This window comes from Lagopus muta, chromosome 1 (genome assembly GCF_023343835.1).
Source record: "Lagopus muta isolate bLagMut1 chromosome 1, bLagMut1 primary, whole genome shotgun sequence".
NCBI lineage: Eukaryota > Metazoa > Chordata > Aves > Galliformes > Phasianidae > Lagopus > Lagopus muta.
In genome coordinates, this window is record NC_064433.1 from 43,504,412 (window position 1) to 43,529,112 (window position 24,701).

The following is a 24,701-nucleotide window of genomic DNA, read 5'->3' on the forward strand; positions in this document are numbered from 1 at the left end:
GACAAAGAAAAACTTCACCTTGCAAAAAAAATGGGACCAAAAGATGTCTTGAGCTTGAGATATAGATTGTATTTCTCTCACATCTGGATTATTCATCTGGATTTAGTACTACTGGCCCTTGGATGTTCAATTTTGCAAAAATAATCTTAAGAGAACATAGAAGTTTAAAAAGTCAAACTGACGTAAATGTTTTCCATTTCCAATACATTTCTAAAGATCACTTACAGCCAAGAAATCAAAAGACATTTGAGTCAGATGACAAAAATATTTATATCTATCTTGTTGATATTCTTTCATGGTGTTCTTATGCCACTTCTGTATTTTTGTTGTATTCCCCAAACCTTTTCAGTTACCTTTCTATAATGATGAGTTTAAGGGCACACAATTGCCTTTAAATCAGTCCTGTCTTTCAAATATGTTGCAGTAACATGTTCAAAAGTTCAGTTTAATACCTGTAGGGTTTCTGGGAAAAAAAAAGAAAAAAAAAAAAAAAAAAAGGAACAGGGGCAACAGGGACACAAGGTAAAAAAAAAAAAAAAAAAGCATATTTAATTGAAAAAATCTGTGGAATCATTATAAGGTGAAATAGAATTCAAGATGAAATTGAGAGACATAAGAGAAGGGGAAGCATCATAGAGAAACAGGAATGGATCTATGTGTCTGTATGTATTACATATGGGAAATTTCTCTAGTGTAACCAACCAGTTATAGAGACAACCAATAGCTTCATGTTGTAAAATTTAGTATTCAACACTTGGAATGATGCTTTGTGTCTTCTGCAAGATGAGCTTTTCCATTTTTTTTCCTTAAATTCATAACTGGTTTTGTGAGAGTTGTTTATTTTGCTTCACATTTACAAATCCATTCAGACTGCTAAAATTTTCTGCTTTCTTTGCTGAGCCCTGCCAAACATTAAAATATCTGCAGAGTTGGTCTTAAACATATCTCTTGTTCTCTCTTTTTTCCCCTGCAACCCACACTAATGAGAAGAAGGCCATTTAGGTTGGATGCTTGATGGCTGAGAGATCTGATCCAAACAGACTGGGACAAAGAACTGGAGCTGAAGAAATTGAGCCTAGATTGTGGTGGTGCTGGAAAGAGAGTTCATAAAGGCTGGCACTTCCTGAGGATGGAAAGACAGACTAGAAGTTGGAGGAAAGTTAATTGCACTGGAAAGGAAAGAAGCAGAGCAAAGACAGAAAAACCACATAGATGAACATCTGGTAGAAAATTAAGGTGACCATATGCTTAAAATTGGTAATGTCTAATCTCACATTCATAAGATGTCTCTTATTTAACTCTTGTGAGAACACATACTTTAGAATAGCCGTATTCTGTGCTTTTCACCTATACAAATACGTATTGTATGTTAACTGGCCACTTCCACACGTTAAGCTGTAAAATGTGAAGTGTCTTTTCCCTTATATATCGTGCTATTGCAAGTAAACAAAGCATTGGCAGCTGTAAGAGCTCTGTGGAATAGTCCATTATCAGATGCACTCTTTTTGCTTCCATTGTATGTTTCTGTAGAAAGCTGATAACATCTCCAAAAGCTGAATCTAAATTTATATTAATATTTATATAAATATATATATACGTAAGCAGTACAATTCGAAAATAAATGTGATTTTAAAAGAAAGGGAAAGGAAACTTCACTGCAGTACTCTAATAAGCTCAAATAAAATACAAAGACTAACAGATAAAAATGCCATTAACTTTTTAGCTACAGAAATCCATAAGCGGCTCAGATGTAGCTGATGTAATGTGTTTGGTTCCTTCATGCTATTAAAGACCTCATTTGCTTTACTACTAAGGGATTTTTTTTCATGGGCTCAAATATACCATTTGTCCTGCCTTTTTTTTTTCTTAACATGCTTTGATCACCAAAGGATATCTCAAATTCTCATTCTTTCAGATGTGGAACAGCTCTATAGAAATAATTCTGAATTTTATTACTGGAAAAGTTGAGAGCCTTGGAATTGGAAAGCTGAAAACAAGACCTCAGTCTGCTTGTTTCACCTGAATTCAGTCATCTGTCACACAATAAGACCTGAATTCAGAGTTGAAATAAGGACAATTTGAGAAACACTGACTTACTGGCCTACTTGCAGGTAGTATCTTTGCAAAAGTAGCAGTAATCCCTTTATTTAGTGCATTATCCTTGAAATAAAGAGCTGAAGAAAAAATGATTGTTTTCTGTACAAAAAAATACTCAATGTTCCTGTAGTTTCACCTACAATAATCATTCTGATCTTTTGCCAGTTCCCTAGAGTTGATTTTGTAGTTTAATTCAGGCATTGCTGCTGTCATCAGAATTCAACAGTAAATTGTTTAAAGAGAATGGCATAGAATATATGTAAATATTTATGTCACTAAGGTCTGTCTACACGATTCTTACACCGTGGTCTCCTTGCAAGATGCCAGAGGCAGGCCTGTCAGTAGGCCCGTGACTGCAACTGACAGCCAGCATAACTGTGGCAATCTGAGATGTGGCCACCAGACCCCCATGTGTTACTACTGCTTGAATGTGCCTTGCTGCTTTCATAGAGAAGCTGGTGGAAAAGGGAAGATAGGAGTTGTGCTCAGGTGCCATATCCAGCTCTGCCATGGGCTTCCTGATGCCTTCCATTTCATGGTTATCTCAATACTCACTGCTTGATGTGGATAATAGAAAGAGCAGCCTACCCCATCCCTTTGCTTCTCAAATTTTTGTCTTTTCTGGGGCCCTTTCCAACAGGCAGTGCTCATAATAGATGTCTGAGATCACCTCTTATAAGTGTCCTTGATTTTAGTGCGGGACTGTCTTGTGTGGTTTTAGTAAATTAGGGCAAGAAATGTCATCTTTAGTGTTTCTGAGTAAAAACATAAGGTGCTGAGCTCAGAGATGCTGGATGTCATCAGTAGCAAAATACTTCCAAACAGCAAATGGTCAGTCACTGTGAATTGGAAGTGTATTGTAGAGCAATCCCATTCTTTTCTTTGAAGAGATCAATATGTCTGTCCTTCCTGACCTACTGACATTTTCTGTCTTTTTCATATTGAGCCCAGCGTTTATGAAATACGAACACTATCTCTTTCAGTCTTTAAAGGTCTTTTAATACACCCAGGGACAAAAATTATGCTATACACAGTGGCATTTGTGCTTGTAAGTGCAGGAGGAAAAAACCCATATAATTCCAGCTATCAACACTACTTCAAGAAAATAAGAGAAAGACAGCGTTGTTTATGAAGCTTATTGAATGGCAAACTGCTTTCTCAGCAATCAGAACTGCGCACTGATGCAAATCAGATGCTTACATAATGCTATTATGAAAGGAGTGTGACAAAGAGCTGGGGTGATTAAGATACTCGTGTGTTCATACTGTGTTATCCTTTCACTTTGAAGAAAACAGAGACAAATTAACTGCTTGAAACTACTCACTGTCAAGCACATCTCTGTACTCTGCTGACATTTCACCCATTTCCTTCTTTTTTTTTTTTAAACTGAGGTTCTTCACAGAGAACAGCAAGGATCAACGATCTCTTCTCAGTGCTGCATCTTAGGACAGCATTCCCATCTCAGATGCTGCACAGTGTGTCACATGGCTGCAGTTAGGATGTGGTCTTCTGCTAACATGCTTATGAAAAGGCCAGCTTCTAATTTAAGACATGTGCTGTTCTTCACTGCACATCCTGACTGATACCAATTACTGCATTTGTTTATTGCCTGGAAGTAGATGTTTTTCAGTAGAGGTATGTCAGGAATCAGGTTAGAATCTAATCTTTATTATTTTAGTTAATTAGAATTGCAATAAATATATATGTTAAAGCCACCTAAGATTTGTTTAAATATCAAAATAGATTTATTTCCTCTTCTCTGTTTTCTTCCTCTGTTATCGCTTTGCAGAAGTTCTCTGGTAGATGTGTTGAAAGGCAACTGAATAAATTGATAATCAATTTCTTTAAACTGATGAATGTGATATCGATAGTGGAAACTGCATTTTGCAGAGCTTTTTTCATTTGTGTATCCAATGACGGTATAAGTATGCAGTGTGAATTTTTTACATCTCAAATATTGAATGGTATCAATGAACTATCTGTGCACAGTCTAAAGACTGATGATGGAAATGGTAGAACTACTGTAACAAATGAATTAGAGACAGAAATATGTATCTCTTTCTAACTACTTTTCAGGTCTGGATAACATGCATATGCATCAAAGCTGGTTCAAACAGATGTAATTATTTTGAAACAATGATTTTCTGCATGTTTTTTGTTGTAAAATAATTCTTACCATAGTATACAATACAGCAAATTATATTCAATGGGGAATGAATTCAAATAAAGTTAGCAGGGAATCAAAATGAAGGCTTGCTTGCTGCTTTATGATAAAATAGCAGAAACGTGAATAGGAACACACTGAGTATGGGCGAAAAGTGCTCAGAGGATGTTTGTGAGGATAGTTGTTTGTAGATTTTTTTAAAGTTCTTTTAACATTCTCCTTCCAAAAATAAAATAAAATAAAATAAAAATCTCACAGTTATATGAATTGCTATGTGTGCTAAATTAGGATAGTTAAAGGCAACTTACAAGCAGAGGAGATGGTAAAGAAGAAAACATCATTAATTTGGATTACTTCCTTCTTCTTCCTTCGTGTTTCTCCCAGTGTCACCAAAACAAGGAATGCAGAGTCCTTTTGCAGCAAACAAGCAACAAATGAAGCACTGGCAACTGCCCCAAACAAGGGAACGAAACAGGAAGAAGGCAAAAGAGAAAAAAAAATGACTCAAAATGTAACATGCTTTTCTCCAAGTGTTTACACTATGCATACGGTTGGTGAACAGTATTACCATTATTTGCATCCTACCTAGGTTTAATCTGAGATCCACAGATGTCTGTTGGAAAAGCACGTACTCAGAAATGAGAACGTGTATCTAAAATAGTCTGAGCATTTCAGACAGAGATTTGGGAAGAAAAGCAGGTCTATGATACCTTAGATTCTGATTTTTATTGTATACCAATCTGGTTTTGATTGTGGACTGACAGCAGATGAGCAACAGTATATTTTAAATGTATGTTTATATATAAAATGTCTCACCCAATGTCAGAATTCAGATCTGTAGCGGAGCCAGAAATAGAAACCAGATCACCTGGGAAACCAGTTTATTTCCTTATCCTGAGATTAACTTATTATGTGGTGATAAATTAGCTGAATGAAGTCCTCTTCCACCTCCTCTCCTTGTAACTGCTTGGTGATATTAATTATATTTCCACATTGTGAGACCTCATGTATTTATTCCAGTATATTAACAGTCTTCCCAGAGAATTTAATCTCTGCCCTGCAGGACAACTCCTTGTAAAATATTGCAAAAAAAGTACCATTAAGAAATGGCCAATAGAAAGAACTTGATACCAGCTGTGTCAGATGCATCATCTAATCCCTAATGCCATACGAAAAAAAAAAATACCACTGATATGAGTTACATTATGCCTTTACACATGCTGGTATTGTAAGTGAAACTTAGATGGAAAACAGTCAAAATCAAAAGTAAAGACATTCCACTTTTGTCTAAGCTTTCTTCTAGTAAAATCACAGATCTGGTTTAAATGGGACATTTTAATGTATCATTTTTCCCCGTTTTGCACTTAATGAAATATTGATGCTTTGCTTTTCTATGTGAAATAGACAACATATTCAATAGTGGGTGCCTTTGACACAAGGTGCTACTGTGTGTAGCTACTTCTTTTGGTATGCTACTGACAGATCCTATAAATATTTTCATGTCTAGGGCATGGATGAAAATTCAGGCCCTGGCTGCCTGGAATATATTGGAAAATGAATAAACAAAGTGTTTCTATGTATGTTGCCTGGAAGTGGGAGGTAATAAAGTGGCAAGAGCATGGCAAAAATACTACTTCTGCATTCCTTTTGCAATGCTGCTTCCTTCCAACTGGGCCTCGTGAGAAACCCTGCAAAGGTACAACTCAAAGACTGGGGATCAGCTCTGCTGTGTTTCAGAGACAAATAAGCCAAATACACAGCCAGAACTCCTGTTTAAAAATAAGAAAATGATCGGTGCCAAACTTAAGTCCTATTTGTCATCATTTATTAAAGCTGAGTACCTCTGATGGAGCTGAGCTGTGGGCAGGAAGAGAGATGTCATGACTGAAGCTTTTATCACATGGCTTGTACATGAATTTCTGATGTTTCCAGTCTTCTTTTTGCTTTCCATGTCAAAAACCAAGAAATCATAAGGAATTTCACTTTGACAAATGATACTGAACATGTACAAAAAAGTTTTGCTTTAAATTCAGTAGGTGCCTGAATAAGCTGCTTCAGTATTGTGCTTTGTGAACCAAGGAGGTACCATATAAATTGAGATTAAGGAAGATATTTTACAGTAGTCTATGAGAATTATACTTCCTGACTTCGTTTGCAGACTGTAACCTGTCACTTATGCATTTTGTCATGATACAGCTATCGCTGATATGGCAATGCCTGCTAGGAATTTTTGTCTGTATTTTAAGGTTAGTTTTTACCCTAAAAATTGATCCTTTATTTTTTGTCTGATTTTCTAAAAAAAATTAAGATAGCCATAAAAGGTGTTATAATTTTGAGTGCACTTTTCTGTTCTTATTTCTATCTCTGTCCTTGAAATGAGTCTATAGAAAGAGTCGCTGCTGTTGTTGTGCTGCGATAACTCAGCATCCAAAGGCAGAAATGAAAACTGACAATGGCACAAGATGATTCCATTCCCATCCCAGCACCTCCAATTCTTAAAGGAATGGAAGATGGCACCACATTTATTTGTTCAGGCTGTGACAGGAATGAGAAATGGGACAAGCTCCATTTTCTTACTGTGTTATGGTTTGAAATGTTTTCAGTCCTGAAAATCCGCAACAACAGCTGGTTTATAACACTTTTTCTACCTGCCTCTCTTTTTAACCAAAATCATTCCCCGGGGGGAAAACTAAATACACTTTTCTGCAGGGCTCAATCCTACAAGAAACTAGCTAAATTCCTGAAAAAACAGTGAAGCTGACAGAGCATATGGAGAAGACACCAAGGACATGGAAGTTATTTAGAAACAATGTGTAAAGCTCCCCTATCTTCTCACCAATGTGACATTGGCAAGAAAACTTATTAGTCTTTTTCATGCTAAGAATAGTACAAGTTGGATTGAAATGATCTCACTCTTGTCTATCGTGTGAACACTGTTGTAAGGATTGTTGTGTGTCTGCATCATCTTCAAATCATTAAGTTCCAGTTTGAGAATTTCCTTGAGTGATCACATCTTTGGAACAAATTTATGTTTATATTTACAGATACTTCTACAGTGCTGTCTTAGATCCTTTTTTTTTTTTTTTTTTTTAAACACTATCATGGCACATGTCAATACCTAGAGACAGAATCCTATCTCCATACCTCAGCTCTGTTCCCTTCACAGACATGTTTTCTGTTCTCTCCTTTCAAAAGCATTACATTAAAAGGCCAATGAAAAGACATATGATAATAAGCATACGTGCCTCAGGCGTCATAGTTTTAAAATGTCATGCTTACACAGACAGCATTGTTTGTTAGAAGTCAGCAGTCTCAATAACCCATTATAGCATTGTTTACTCAAGGCACACAATAAGCTCTAATTTCATCTCCCAGCCAAATACTCCTTTGCGTAAACCCACATTACCCCATAATGCATCCAAGCTGCCATTCACCTCACAGGCATTGTTTCTGCACACATTTTTTTATGATACAAATTTACACCTCTTGCCAGCCCCAAAACAAAACCATCCTGTGAAACAAAGGCACAGTCACTTTATGACGTTGGTCTGCAATTAATAAACTTGTTCCTTTTGCAAGGGTTCAGACACTAGGCTCAGGAGAGAAAGTAAATATTGTGCCCTGAGATACTGAGTGATAGTGAGACACTGGAACTGGCACATTTTGAGAAAAGTAGAAAACTAGAACTTAATTAAGTTGCTTTCTGTCCTTCCCTTTCTTATTTTCAGGATAAAATTTAAGGACTATTATTCAGCAAGAGCCATTTTTACTCTCAATAATTTGAATCTTCATCTGGATCTATTTTTTGTTTGCATTATCCTAGTTATGTATATTAAATAAGTACAAGGAATCATTAATTTTTGCAAACTTCATCATGGCTTGTATTTGCGGATAGTTTATAGTTTCATCATTTTCATAACTACATTTTTAGTTTGCTAAATGTCAGAGGAAATATTTAGAAATTTTTTAAATTTTATTTTATTATGTTGCATAAAATATTATTTTCCCTCCCTCCGAGAAAATTGGAAAGGCAGAGAAAAGTCTGTTCTCAAACTCAGCTGGATTCTGCAGTGAGAGATGCAGTTAAGAGACTGCACATGGTGTTCCTTGAGGACATGACAGCTGGTCATTTAAATCATGGATGACTTCTTGGGAATGATTCACAGTTATGTTTTAGGAGCATGTTTGCCTACTGTTACGTTGTAGAAGAACATCTTTGCCTGTTTTGGACAGTCTCTGTTTCCTGCATAATTTTTCATCACTGGTACAAGTTAGTTTTGAGTGTAGCAAAGAAGTGTCTTGTAAAGCTTTCGTGATTTTCAAGCAAAACAAAATGAAGCGGGTAATAGAGAACACCATGCTGGAGTGTTTTCACATAGCAGTAGTAGCACTGTGACCATCCTTTCTCTTAGCCCATTTGGCATGCTACAATTGCTGCTCTTGTACAGTCTACATCTTTCAGTACATTCTCTCATAGTTTTCTCTAAAAGAGAAACAGTGAACATCCTTACAAGCGTAACAAATTCTCAGCAGTATTTCCTCTTCTGTTTATGATGGAAAGGCTTTTGGAAAGTCACCAATCATTTCCAAACAGGAAAGCACTGGAAGTTGTTCTCTGTACTGTTTGAAGATATCTACTCCTTAGCACATCCTCTGTTCTTCAGGTAGTCCAGCAAGTGGGGTATGCTGAGGACAGTATATCTCATTCTCTTATGATTCAGTAGGACAGGAATGTGTTTGCTCAAATTTAGGGGTGATCTGGCATTCTCTTTTTGAACTGGACCCTTATTGCAGAAAACTGAAACGGGTCTCTATGCATCAGAGTATGAAAATAAATACAAGCTGGGAGAGCATAATACATGCCGTGGATCGCCAGTTTTGAAAAGCAATTGCTTTACTCACTGACTTTTTGGCAGATATAATGTCAGTCTGTCAATTTCAGGAACAATACTCGGGATAAGAAGGGGTTAAAAAAGACTAAATTGGCACAGTGCTGGACTGATCTTGATTTTTTTCCATAAAGCATAAACGTAATTCCTCAATCTGGTAGAGGGATCAAAGCATAGCTCTATGTCACAGCTCACTAAATGTGATCTTTTGAAAAAAAACATCTCCTGGCAATGACTTTCAAAATCATTTTGCACTTTACTTCTGTGAAATCAAGAGATCACACGTCAGCCAACACATTCTCAGATATCAGGAGCAAATCCATGTCTGGCTTACCTCACAAGGTCAGTCCTCTAGTTTTATTACTGCCACTAGTTTTATTACAGGGAGGTCATCAGTAAAATGGCAGTAGAAGATGGCTGATTTGAAGATGCACTAGGTTTTGCTTACTAGCTAAGCCTCCCAGAGCACAGTTTTCTTTAGAATGGTAATAGTATCAAACAGCTTCTAGCATAAGCTTGCAAAGTTTGTTTTCCAGTTTTGCAAGCCATTTGAAGGCCTACGAATGTTTTCTGAAAGAGCAAGGAAAAAAGAAACAACAAGAATAACAAAAGCAATTACTATATTTAAAAAATATAGCAAGAAACAATGTCTCAGGAAAAGTATTTGTTAACAAGAAGAAAAAAAAGAAGAAGAAAAACACATGAGGAAGGTATAAGACATGGTACTGGAATACTACACTGGATTTTCCATCCTCTTTTAGGAAAGCCACACATATTGTCTGTGAATGAGAAATAGGTGGAAAGTAATCTTTGTCATCCTGAAATGTATACTGGAAATCTTCAGACCAATCTATGTTTTGAAAATTACACTGCACTACTTGCACTGCCAAGAGGAAGGATGTTTAATTGAAGAGTTCAATAGTGAAAGGAGTACAAGGTATATTCTTAGGTCAACGTTCCCTCATATGGGAAGATATTTGTAAATGATAGCTGAAGACTATCCCCACTTTAAAAAATTGTGTCTGAATAACCTTACCTGATACTACTGAAACCAGCAGTAAATCCACTGACTTATGTCATTTTTTCACAGACTTCCTTCACATCATTTAACATTGTCAAATATTCTGTTACTTCAAAATTTGTTTTTTTTTTTCACAGTCTGCATTTTTTAACTCTATAGATTCTGTTTATCCTTTCTTTCCACTTGTTCTTGAGGTCTTGTGTTCTACGTCCTAAATAACCTGAGCTTGAGTGAGGAAAAAAACACTCCTTAAAATATTCAGTGTAAAGTTATTCAGTTCCTTGCTGGCCTTAACTTGAGAGTCCATTTTAGTCACGTTTTACATGGATGAGTGATGTGTGTGAATTAGCAGAGATTTAGTGTTGACTCTTCATTGAAGAGAAGATGGAGAATCTGCTGCCAGGATGAATAAATAAAATGAAGTCAAAGAAAATCACTCATCTTTCTAAAAATATGTTGTACCGCAGTGCTGTGTTTTCAATAGGCTCTTCCCAGTTTGTGATTTCTGTCATTTGGAGTTCAAGGAGATAGATGCCTCTGCTTGTCAGTACAGCTGCTTTTCCAAAATATGGAAATGTGAAGGGTCTAAGGTGATGGGTCTAAGTTGCTCTCTACAGCTTCCTGAGAAGGGAAAGTGGAGAGGGAGGTGCTGGTCTCTGGCAACTGATGATGAGACACACAGGAATGACAACTCAGCATGGGGAAGGTTCATACTAGGAACTAAGAAAGATTTCTTCTTGAGGGTGATCAAACAGTGAAACAGGCTTTCTAGAGGGGTAGTTGATGCCTGATCCCTGTCACTGTTCAAGAGGCATTTACATAATGCTCTCATTAGTATTCTTTAACTTTTGGTTAGTCCTGAGATGGTCAGGTAGTTGGACTAGAGGATCTTTGAAGGTCTCTTTTAAATGAAACATTTATCCTCTCCTCTCCTCTCCTCTCCTCTCCTCTCCTCTCCTCTCCTCTCCTCTCCTCTCCTCTCCTCTCCTCTCCTCTCCTTCCCCTCCACCCTCCCTCCGCTTCCCTCCACTTCCCTCTCCTCCCTTCCCTTCCTGCCCTGCCCTCCTCTTCCCCTCTCTCTGTCTCAATCTCTGTCTTCCTCTTCTCTCTCATCTTTCTCTTTCAACTCATTGCATAGAGTTCTTGAGTACTTACAACTTATTGTATGAAACCCTTTTTACAGAACTGTCTGGCTTTAAACAAATATTAGATCTAAAATCTAGGTCACCATTAATAGTGAGGGGCAGATAACAGGTTTTCTCATTTCCTAGTGAAAAAAAAAAAAATTAAAAAAAAAAAAAAAGACATTACTAGTTCAATTGATTTGAAAAGGAAAATAAGTTCAAATATGCAGTGGAGTAGATAGTTATGCAGTTTGAATTCAGGAATGATTTCTCAGAATTAGGCAGAATATTATTTAAATGCTGCAGATGAGAAAGATTAAGGCAAATAATCAATATCCTCTTTCGAGTGCTGTTTCTGTAGCCTAATATTCTCCTGTGATATAGCCAGGTACATGATAATGAGGAATTACTTATAGTTTTCACATGTTATGCACACATATAGGACCAACCCAAGAGTAAGCAGGTCAGAAAGGTTTGATGATAATTTGTTTGCCACTGTGAACCCTTGAAAAATCCTGCAGGAGATCCAAACTGATCACAAAGTGCCATCCTTTTCATTGCCGAAGATGATGATGGTTCAGACAGAAATTTTGCAGTGCAAAGATCAGTTCAATATGTTTTATGGTAGCTTAATTTAAAAAAACCCTGAAGCTGTTTTAAATTCATTCCAGAATATCTTCTGGATGCCCTTGAGAGTGAAAAAACAGAAAATGGATAGGAATTCACATTGGAGAGAAATAACAGAAAGCCACTGCCTGGTGGAAAATTCAGTCTGACATATCAGAATCTGTCCCTAGTTCTCTGCACAGAGTCTCCAAGCACTTTGTTGATGCCTAGGAGAAACTGAGGGTTAGAATGAGCCCTCAGAATGGGCATCTTATAGAGAAATTAGAGTCTGTTTTGCAGGGGCTACAAATGTAAAATTTTGCAAAATGCTCAGTGGAGAGAAATCTGGCCAACAACGTGTCAGAGGAAGAAATGTAAAATGCAGTGAAAAGATCTATGCTGAATTCACATTTAAATTAGCTGTTCAGAACAATGTGACTCTAAAAAAGTATACTGCTGTATACTAAACTCTTACTAAGCCCTCAATATTTTGTAAAGGGTACTGTTTTAGTGGTGGAATTAAATTTCACACAAATGCCTAAAGCATCCATAGAATCACTTCCTGAAACTGAAAAGCCTGTGCTTAAAGAATTCAGAGCAAAGAGCCTCATTTTACCAAACCTTGAAAGATATCTCTGTGGCCAGGAAAGTTTAAATTCATCACTTCATCCTTGAAGGATATCTGTCAAAAATCTAGACTCCCATTGTAATCGAAGGAAAGAAAAAGACATTTCTAGGACATGATTTCTCTCATCCAAAAGTGGGGATCTGTGATAGGTAGGATTAGTCATTCTGTACAAGTACCAATTTCTCTCAATTTTCTTTAAAAGGAGCTCGAAAGGAGACATCTGAATCATAGATACTGAAGCTTTTGTGGGATCAGTCTCACCCTGTCTGCCTTGGCAAGTCGTGTAACTTCAGTGGGAATGTTTGTAAATATATCTGAGGGGAATTTTAGGATAACAGCACTGAAGACAGTGATGTGCTGAGGTACTGAGGTAATCAAGTCAGTAGTAATCTTACGAACAAAATTTTTGCTTGAAATTAATAGCCTGAATGCATTTCATGATGTAGCCTACTGAAACACACTAACTGAAAAGTCAAATTGTTTTCAGTTATTTTCTTGAGTAAGAATACAAGAGTATGAGAAAAATTAACAGAACATTTCAGTGTTGATTAAATTGGAAATCAAATAATAGACAACTCAGATTTCATATTTTTTCCCTGAGTTTGAATTCATTATGCTTTTGTAAAAATAAATAATTAAGGAAATAAATGAATAAATAACACAATTAAAATTGCTAAGAAACTGAAATGGAGGAAGGGAAGGAGGAAGGGAGGAAGGGAGGGAGGAAAAGAAGAAAAACTGTCTGCCCACTGAAGGTAATATTCATATTAAGATGTCTCAGTTCTTTGAAGTTCTTTCATAAAATGTGTATGAATTTATTGTTGCATACTGTGATAGGAACATCTCCAAGCTTCTAAATTGTAGTTTTCAGATCTAATCTTCTGAGCTTCAGGTTGACAGAAATAAACAAATCTAAGCTGAAAATTAAGACATAAGCTCGTGTCTAAGGTAATTTTTTTCACTAAACTAGAGCAAAAATGAACTCCTCAAAAAAAAAAAAAAAAAAAAAAAGCATGAACTGTAGCCACAAGTTCAACTTTCCTCACTCAGCTTGGTTTGATTTCAGGTCCTTCATATTGTTTCCTCAAGTTTTTCATAGTTCGATTTCCTTTCTCCTGCCAAAAAAAGACATTCATGTCCAGTCTGTAATGTGAGATTTGTTTAATTTATTACATCAACAGATACTCCAACATGTGCCTTGTTCACATATTGTTGGCCTAAACCACTGACAAAACTATTTCCTCTTGATTTTTCTGCTCGCGAACTGTTGACTTTTTTGGTTCCATTGATCTGTGCCATGTACAACAGCTCTCATAATAGCAAAGAATGTTTTAGTGTTATTCTGAGACCTCAAGATTTCATTGTGACTGCTGATTCTGGGATGACCTCAGGCCTTCCCTTTGCCTGAGACATACACTGCTCTTGTGTCACACTATTAGACACTGCCTAGAGTTGGGTGTTTACTTTGAGGCGTGTAGGTGAGCTTTGGTATTTCTCTGTGGATCTCTGCATGGAGGATGCAAAGCTACTAAAGGTGATATTCTGTTGTGTGAGATGGGCTGGTGGTTGCCCATGGCTGTATTTCAAGCAGACAGTGTGAACAGATATCAAGCCATGATGAATTTCATATCTCTCGGAGGTTCTCTGGCTGAAAAACAATATTTCAGACACCAGATAGTAAAAGTTGTAGACTATAAATCCCGCAATATAAATCACTTGTGGGAAGCGTTAAAAGATGTAGTTGGAAACAACAGTATTTCATCTGAGGTAATTGAATTAGTTCATAAATTAAAAAAAAAAAAAAAAAAAAAAAAAAAAAGAAAGAAAGCTTTGAGACCCATACTGATGTATTTTTTTCCTCTTTAGATATAATAGCTGTTGTTTAAATGGAAGAAAGAAAAAGTAGATTTATTTTTTTTCTGCAAAATCAAAGTGAGAGCACTACAAAAGAACAACAGCAAAGAACATGATACTGGCAGCCAAAGTATAAGATAGAATTTAGAATTTGTTCACAATCTTTCTGTGCTGAGTCTTTTACGAGGCAATCCTAACTTAAAGCCACAAATATTTAGTTTTCAATTAATCAGTACTAGTGAATTCATTCTATTTTTAACTACAGCATACATAATCAGATGTCAGTGGTAATGTCTGTAATATGAAGTAGATGCTCTTAGAGCTGTTCCACAAGCATTTGTGGTTGCCGATTTTTACAACCTCTTGGAGGATATCAAAGCACCAAGTGAGTCCAAATTCCCTGCTAAAGGACCTTACTGGAGTGAGTGAAGGTATATTGCCACCAAGATTCACATAGAACATTATGGAGATTCACATATTTCCCTGTAGTATAAGCACAGTTGCCCTATCATGTAAAATAAACAATTTTCACATTGCTTTTGCTCATTTCAACACTTTAGATGCAATTTCAATACTGATTATGTACACTCAATAATACGATGTGAAAATGAAAATTATGCAAATATTTTTGGAAGTCACTCCATTTTGCAGTTAGAATCTGGAGTAATGTGCATGTTTGTGTATATATTCCAGCAATAATGCGATCAGACCACTTGCTTTCAGTCAAGTTGATATGAAAATCTGTCCTAATGGAAATTGAGATTAAGTTGAATTACCACTTGTTAGAAGAATGAGCAGACAAGTGATTCTATAATGCATGGAATTCTCTGACCAACATGCTGAATTTCAGTGGCAGATCCCAACATACATTCTTCATCATTGCAGTTACTGATGTAATGAAAGCCTATTAAAGTGCAGTTTCTGGTGCTGATTTGATAAGGATTAGACACTGTGCCGATTCCTTCTGAAATGCATTTTGAAATCTCCTTATCCTGTTGTCCTTTCTTGTTACTTTCCTGTTTATCTCATTTATCATTTAAGCAATGTCTTTTCTTACAGCGTTCACCTAACTTTAGCCATCTAGAAGTTAATCATCTTGACTAAATGAGAGTAAATTGAGAGTGACAGGAGATTCCTGAGGGTGATTCACTTTATCCTGAAATAGGTAATGTAGCCAGATTGGAATGAATTGCCCTCTGGGAGTGGGCCACTCACTTACCTGCAGAAGGAATGCTGGAAACTAGCTTGGAGAAGGTGAATCCCATCTTTAGAGTGGAACTTGTTTGCAAAATAAATTTGGGGCTGCAAGTTAACATTTCCAAATATTCCATTGGGAAAATGTTATGGGATTTAAAATAATAGTAGTAATAAAGAAAAAGGAAAAAGCCTCTCCAAAACAACAACAACAAAAACATCCAAACAGACATATTTGGCTTCTATCAATAATTTTCAGTTGCCATCTTCTTGATCTGTTTTGAGAATCTTAGAAAAGATGGCTTTTTATGTATGAATGTCTGAACAAGGCACAGAAATCGTAGGGCTGTTCGAGACCTGATGGAATTTCCAGGAAGTCTGAACCTTAAACTTCCAACTGTAGTGCATAGTCCCTAGAACTAGATCTCCTCTTACACTTCCATGCTGAAGCAACTTGACTGAAAAAGTCAGATGTGCACACTAATTTTGTGCATTGAAAAATTTGCAATGGAAGAACTTTTTTGATTCTCCAAAGTAAAATAAATATTGCTTATTACTTCCTTCTCACATTGTGGAGAACATAATTTGTTTAATCGTTAAACAGAAACCAGTAGTAATTATAGTAAACATGCTTATGTTAGTTACTGTGTCCTATTATAATGTACTTGTATGTGCTTATTTCCTGCTCATTGTTTTTACACGGCCACAGGCTCTGAGTGGTGAGACTTTCAAGTAGGGCTGGCGGAGGGTGCTCTGTCACCCTCTGCAGAGTGCTGGGGACGATGGATGGGACAGGCATTCACTATTGCATGACATTTTTTCTAATGCACTGCATTATCCAAACCTGGGAGCTAAAGGCTTTTTTGAAAGATTTCATTAAGGCCATTGAACACCAACTGCATTTTTACTCAGCTGTTTTCTACTCCAAATTCCTTCTAACTTTCCCGAGCAGTTACAATTATGTTTTCTACAGGACCAGGAGTATTGTAGTTGGATATTTCAGAATCTATCTTCTGTTCAAACATGAAGGGAATCCAGAACATGGCATCCCCACCCCTCCCCCAAGGAATTCATCTGCTATGTATCCTCATGACACGTCCAAAGTAAACGCACAAGATATGACTCTTCATAAAAAATAGTTGCAACAACTTATCACTACAAATTACTCCTAATACTGTAGTTTAGTGTAAAGGGCAGTTTCCCAGGATGCGTAGGGACCCTGAGCTGATCATCTCCTCAGGCTAACAAAGTTCAAAGGCACCATTCTTGTTTCTGAAGTGATGGTATTTACCATCAGGTTACAAACACTTCTGGATTGGGCAAGCTCTTCTGCTCTGAAGACTTTACAATCAAGACTTCAGAATAAGCAAACACCACAGACTAGCTAAGTCTGTGAGGCAGGCTGCATTCTGATCTTCACATTTTAAAGTCAACAACCATTGATTAGATTTAATAAACAAACAAACAAATAAAAAGTTCTTACCTAAAAATCTAGCACTTAGTAATAAACATAGACATTATTAAGGTCTGTTTAACACTGAAGCTTTAATTCTATCCTTTTCTTTCTACACAACTGTCTAGCTTCAGCAGAAGGGCCACAGAACATTTCCCTCAGCACAGGTCATTTTCTGTCGGGTAATTGAGGTGTTCCTCTGAGAGAAAATGTGCTTTTTTGAGGGCTGCTGATGTAAAGAACAGAAGGCCCTCAGCATCAGGAGAGACTTCTGTTGCCTGGATCCCAAAGGATGGCAATATCTCTAAAGCCTTGGCACAAGTTTTTTAGGAATGTGGCTGAGAATTTAAAAGTTAGATGCTAGAGTCTAAAATCTGTAAGCAGTGAAATCCCTGCTTCACTTAGTTCTTCAACTCTGATTCCAAAATCTGAGCCGTGTGAGATGATGTAAAGATATAACACCACAGATAAGGGTGACACTTCAGCCACATATCTTTTATCAGTCATGGGACCTTAGGCACCAGGTTGAAATGACAATATCTAATTTTCTTGGAGTTTTTCAGATTAGTGACACCTTTTCACACTGCACTTTTAAAATGGCGCTCTCCTTAATTACTGTGGAAAAGTGCTTGAGGAAAAGCACTTAGGGAATAGTAACAATTTTGGGGTGGAGAAAACACGTGAAAAAAAATCTGAATGTTGTAGAAATGGAAATTCCGGTTTACTGCAAGAAAAACGGATGGATGAAGCCAGGAGGTGAAAAAGCTTTGTTTCTCATCATGACTCTGCCAAAAGGTCCTGACAGAAGAAAATACAGAAAACTACCTTTAGTTAAAGGTGAAACTGCTCCCTTCATAGAGCAGCACCGTTATTTCCTATATGTAAGAATAGTGTGATTTGGTTTGGACTTCATTATCTAAAAGTTCTTGAGAGCCTACAGTGTTACACAAATGAAATCTTGTCAGTAAAATAATTTATGGATGACAAAATTAACTCATTGTCTTGGATAATTCCTTGGACTTTGTTTTGTGTTCATTCACTCATTGCAGAATTAAAGTTTATTTAATTGTAATCCATTCCCCCTGCACCCAGAAAAAAAAGTGAGCATATTGTGATCCCATATGCATTACTTTTTTTTTGTTTGTTTCCCAGAAACATTAGCATTGCTAGCACTTTTGTGAGAATTTTTACTTCTGAGGTTTATTGAGGCAATTATGAAATGACATCATTTCTCCAAGTACTGGCAAGTGGAGACTGACATTGTAACATACCAGTGTTTAAGAACAAAGCAAAAAGATTATAACATTGCCAGGTTAAAGGTTTATAGAACCTTTTTTGAAATACAAGTGACTGGATAGTACATAAAGAATATGATTTGTGAAAATATGACCGAAAGCATTTGCTGTCATTTATCAAGTTTGTGCAGAAAATCCTAAATTTCTGTTGTTAGCCCTGTTGAATGCATTTTACCTACTTTTCCTATCAGAAGTGTACTATCTAACAGGATCACTTGCCTGCAGAACATCACTTCTCCTCTTTCCCATCATCATACTTGTGCTCTATTGCCCACCCAGAAGTACTTCCTCTCTTCCTTTACTGCATTGAAACATACAAGTACCATGAACGAGACACAAACATAAGCTGACAATGAAGGAATTTTTCTGCTAAGCAGCCCCTGAAACTAATTTTTCATTTAGCTGTTGCTAAATGGGTGACCTCTGCTATGCAGGCCCTAGTTTCATTTCTTGAAGTAGTTATAGCCTTGAGCTCTTCAATACATTTTTCATGTGTCAAAACAGCTGTGTATACTCTTGTAGAGTGGCATGAAGGTTAATCTAAATAAGTTTCTGGGACTTCCGATGAATACTTGATTTTGATTTATTCTTGAATCTGTTCCTAAGCAAGATCTTCTAGCAGAAGAATAAAATGCTCTCAAATTAAATCCTTCAAGAATCCCATATCTTTTATGCATGATAAGATGTAATTGTTTAATAACTTATCTCTTTCACATTAATGTTCCCCCTGCATTTACCACATACAAAAGAGAAATCCAAGCGTTGAATTACGAAGAATAAGTCCTGTGTAAGAATACGGGTAGTATGTACAAGGTCAAAAAAAGGGCAAGAATAATTTGCAACAACTAAATTGCTCGATGTAATACTTTGACTTGATAGTCCTTAAAAGGAGGCTTTGCATAAGTCAAAGGTCTTTGGAGTAATATGCAAATCAAAATCCTACCACTCTCCTAAATCCTTTTAATCCAGTCGTTAATCTCAATAATGACCTAGTTTTTGGAACCTTTACTGTGTTCAGCCACTTAATCACATTACCTAGCTTGCCCTTTGCAAACTTTTAGAGGAGAAATATGTGCACGTAAATAACATCCTGCTAAAATATAGCTGAAGCCCCACTGAACAAGTGCATTTATATAAAAAATGTTCTACCACCTGCTGAAGCCTCACGTATTCTCTCACTTTACTGCAACACTACATTTTTTAGGAGCTAGTAGAGCTCTGAATAATGTAAAGGAAAAAAAAAAGAGGTGGGTACCAAGTGCTTGTACTTAGCCGAGGAATGCTCAGAAGCATCAAAGTGAAGTATAAGCAGCCATTACATAGTCAGGGTTTTTTTCTGAGTATCAGTTCCTGTGTGTTGTATGATCACTGACATATCTGCTTGTCTGTAAAAGTGTGTGATGTAGAAAATCACCAGGTTCATGTGAGTATTGAAAAGTTAGATGGAAAAAAAATATCAGCCATGAAAATACTGAGAGTAGCTTCTTTTCACTGATTTTCTTATGGAGAGTAAGAAATGTTTTGTGAAGGACACATCGGGTATGTCAGCACTCCTCAATAACAGAGAGTACAAGTCCACTAAACCACAACATGTATAACACTTACATGCTGTCTGCTACCACATACAGGTGCCTAATAAAACCTGTTCTCTCCATACTAGATCTGTGTATTGTGTCTGGGAAAGTATGCCAGATGAGTTCTGCACATTAGGAGGTATTTCAACAATGTTTGGTCTTTTGGGGAAAAAAAAAATACTAATACAAGTAGGTAATTGTCATGTAAAAAACTAACATGATGAAGATGTGGCAATTGTTACTTTCATGAGGATGATTCTGGGATCAGGTTTCAAAATGGCCAAATTTTCCACTCAGAAAATCTGTGTGAAGAACAGTTGTAAAAGAAGCAGCAGAGAAGCAGTCATAATGAGTGTATGATAGTCAACTTGTAGATGTTTACTAGAAAGGTCCTATATCTAAGCTAGTCACTTTGATCTCCTTTTATAGCCAGACAATTTGGGAGGTGACTCATCTCATCATCATAGACATATAATGTAAGTAGATGGACTTGAAATAAAAACATTTTTGTCTCCTGATTGACATAAAGGATGCAGAAATGAGCCTGAGAAGGATGTGTTTTCTGTGTAATTCCATCAATGAGGTAATCACATACCTGCTTGATTGTCAAATATCTGTCTGTAAAAGATGTTAAGGGCATTTTTGAATGATCTAGTGGAGAGAACAGTGTTTTGTTTTTATTATTATTTTATGGCACTTTGCCTTGGAAAGAAACTTCTCCAGCTTAAGCCAGTCACATTTAAAAGAGACTTCCATCTCTGATCTTTTATAGCCACTCTGCTTTTTAAAACTTTAATCATTCTTGAAATTAAAAAAACTATTTCTAGCATTCTCTCTGACTCAGAGAGTAGGAATGAGCAAAAAATGAACCACACCCCCATGAAGTTGGTATAAAAATAGAGAGTAATGTATCCACTCTCTATAAGGAGTCAAAATGACTAAAAGCACTTGCCAGTTCTCTGAGGCCTAAAAGACCATGACAGGCACAATGCATGCTCTAAGAACTAGACACAACAACTCTGAATTGAGTTTATATTTCTTGGGAAATTGTATGTTATCTACTGAAAGTAACAAAAGCAAGAAATAACAACAGTAAAATATAATAAATACACTACTGTTGAAAATCTGAACGATTTGAGAAAGTCTAGGTTTTTCTATAGAGAAGTAATGTGATTCAGTGAAAATTATATTAAAATTCTTTCAGATTTAATAGAAATTGATGATGTTTTTCTAGATTTTCTAAAGTATCTCTTATACATTTCGGAAGTGATAGAATTATACATTCAAATGTATGTCCTGATTTAAAAAAAACTTAGAAATTTAGTATTTACTATCACATTAATGTATTTTCAGGGCTTTTCTCTAAAAAAAATGATTGTTTCAGCTCATGGAGTCCCTTCTTGTTGTACATCTTTTCATAAGATAAAATAAATAATTTTCAAAATAATTGCCTGTATGTAATGTTTCTACATTTAATTGCTTGAATGATTAGTTATGAAATTTTGCAAGTCCTTGATCTACCATTCTGTTTCATGCTACATCCTGTTTTCAAGAAGCATTAGTCTATTGCACTCACTAGAGCTGAATAGAGGGGAAGGATGAGCTCACTCAACCTGCTGGCCACGCTGTTCCTTATGTAGCCCAGGAGAATCTTGGACATCTTCACAGCAAGGCTACGCTGTTGGCCATAGGCACCTGTCCACTAGGATTCTAACAACCTTCTCTGCAGAAATGCTTTTCAGCCAGTTTACCTCCATCCTGTACTGGTGCAAGGCATTGTTCCTGCCCAGGTGCAGGACTTGATTAGTTGCCTGTTTTTAATTTCATGAGGTTTCTGCCATCCCATTTCTCCTTCTTGCTGAAGCTCCTCTGGACAACAGTGCATCCTTCTGGTATGTCAGCCACTGCTCTTAGTTTTATGTAACCTGCAAACACACTAGAGGTACACGTTGTCTCACAGCCCTGACTATTAAGAAGAGCCTTAAGCAGTACTGTCCTCAGTATTGATCTCTGTTTGCACCGCTGACTCCCAGCTGGACTTTGAGGTGCTGATCACAATCTGTTGACCTTTCTAGTTCAGTCAGTTCACCTTATTGTACTACATCAGTTTTTCAGTTGCGACAAATGCATGACTAAAGTTGATAAGTATATCAATTGTTCTGTTTTCCTATTCTCTTGAAAAACAAAAGAAAATATACTAAAATACTTATATGGATAAATTTTTATGGACAAAACATGTGTAGTATCTTACACTTAGCATTTGCAAAAGTATATGCATTGGCATCTATATAGCTCATTTATCCTTTCCTACTAAATGCATGTAGTGAAGTCAATTTAACTTCATCCTGCCAGGCTCTACAGATTTTATCAGAAGATGTATGGATTTTTACTACTGCTTATAAAATTTTCCATATGATTTAACTTAAATAGTATACCTTTGACTATTTGAAGTACAGTAGTAAAGAGACTGCATGGAGACTAATGTAGCAGAGCATAATGCAAGTATATGAAAATTATATCAAGACAACAACTCTACCTGTAATGAAAAACATAGAGCAGATGAACAGCTTACTGATGTTTTCACAGCTATATTTACTAGTTGTAGTAATTCATCACTAACAAAGTCTGTGACCATTTGACCATCCACAGATATTTCTCAGTTTACCTTTCCCAGTAAAAAATTGCAAGCCACTTCTGAGGCACAAAAAGGATGTACTTTCCAGTAATGTGTCAATTCAAGATGTTTTCTTTATGAGCATGGATAAAGATCATAGATTTTTCTTATACAACTACAATTTGTAGAAGCATGAGAGAAATCAGAAAGATAAAGGACAATAGCAACTTGCAAACAAAGCAATTGAAATGGGAGTTGGCAAAGAGAAAATTTTAAAACTTTTAAGACTGTAGGACTTATTTTTTAAGGCATTTATGGGAAGGGGAAAGATAAGAGAAAAGATTGTATCAACATCCAAATTTACAAGGCCTACTCTGAAAGCAGTGCCTCTTATTTTATTATATTGGCCCACAGCATCAGAGGTGGATGTTGGTGACATGGCAGTAGAGATTGAACCTTCCCACCAATATTCCGTTACATTTTTTTGCTGTGTGACAGATGGAAGCAGAGGGGCAGTCTGTCAAAATGATGTCTGACATAGACATGCATAGAAAGCAAAGGTGTGTCATAGAATTTTACTCCATGCAGGACTGGCATTTATTGCCACTTGCGGAGTGTTTATGGACACCAAACAGTGTGTGTGAGCACAGTGAGGTGATCAGTGGTGCATTTCAGCAGAGGTGACGGTGATGTGAAAAAAAAAGCCACATACTGTACAGCCACGCAGATTGTTACAAGAGTAGCAGGCAGGCTCTTGTTCACCACTGGTGAAAATGTATCACTAATGGTGGTGACTATGATGAAAAATAGTGTTTTGTAGCTGATAATTTGATCTATCATATAGTTTTATTGTGCTCTTTGTATCTGTTGTAGCTTTCACAGAAATAAAGGGGAAGCATTACTTTTAAAGCAGCTTACACATATAGCTCAGTTCTATCAGTATGCTTCATTTTTTGTGTACAAATAGTCTTAGTAAGGTCAGTGACCAAATAAATCTGTAAATATGTTCAGGATCAGTACTGCTTTAAAAGGATGAGGGGTGAAAGTAAACAACCTAACCTGAGAGTATATAAAACCACAGAAATGTTGAGGTTAGATTTTAGCTGGAGGTCCCTAGTGAAATTTCATACTCAAAGCAAGCTGAATTTGCTCAGGACCTCATCTTCGTCCTCTCTGTAATCCAGCATTTAACTACTCCCATGGTGAAGAGGTTTTGTTCCATAATCCAAATGAAATCTCCTTCCTTGGGACTTTCTACTGTTGCCTCTTGAATGAGTCCTAAATTATCAATGAAGAGTACAGACAACTCTAGCAGACAGTTCAGCACGCATGATTTTTGAGCTAACGTCCTGCATTTCCTATCTTTGATCAGTGACACACAAGAAGGATCAGAAGACTATTCTTCCAACATTGCCATTTTACTGAACTACTGCTCTTTCCCAGGAAAAGAAATAGATGCACTACCTTTAAGAATGCTGTTACTTCTCTACCTTATATAGCCAAATTCTTAAGCTCTGCCTTTAAAGCAGTCTTAGTCATTCAGTTGTACCATTTGTGACTGCACTGCTTTTTAGTGCTTTATCTCTTAGAGTCTCTATTTTATCTCAGACATGCTTCATAATTACTTCATTAAAATATGACCCTGTTGACTCTGCTTTCCAATGCATATTTTCAAGCTTTTATAGAGTTCTGCGTTCGTTCCTGTCTCCAAGTTGGCACTCACTGATGACCCCTTTAAAATAGCAATATGACTAAAAGTTTGCTCTGTTAAAAAAAATACCATGTTATTGGTGAATCAGTGGAGCATGCTAGATATACACTTTTACCCTCACTGTTAAAGGCATTTATCTTCCTGTGTATAACATGGTGAGTCACCTGCAGATTGAACTGGCAGAAGAGGTACCTTAAAGTGAAGTTGAATGCCACCATGCTGAAGTTTTTGTGAACCAAGCCCAAGAGTCATGATCAAGTTTACTCAACTTTGAACTAATTTAATTAAGCAAAGCTGTGTTTTTATTCAGTAATTTTGGAATTCTTGTTTTCTTTCCTTATTTATCCTTTTAAAAATATTATTATTATTTATTATTTTTCCTTATTTCCTTATTATTTTTATTTATGTCCTTAATTTTAGCAAAAACTAAAAGAGACCTCAGGCTCATCGAATCTTTTCCAACATACGTATCTCCTG

General features: G+C 36.5%; 1 long non-coding RNA gene across 6 annotated transcripts in view; it reads right to left on the reverse strand.

Annotated features, from left to right (window-relative positions):
* LOC125693008 (uncharacterized) overlaps positions 1-24,701 on the reverse strand; it is a 103,712-nt gene that overhangs the window by 45,830 nt on the left and 33,181 nt on the right. Inside the window, exon 2 of one of the 6 annotated variants that reach the window (XR_007376961.1) lies at positions 4,570-4,710. The exons of the other annotated variants lie outside the window; for them this stretch is intronic. This is a non-coding gene — a long non-coding RNA (uncharacterized LOC125693008). The remainder of the gene's footprint in view (positions 1-4,569; positions 4,711-24,701) is intronic. 6 annotated transcript variants of the gene reach the window in all.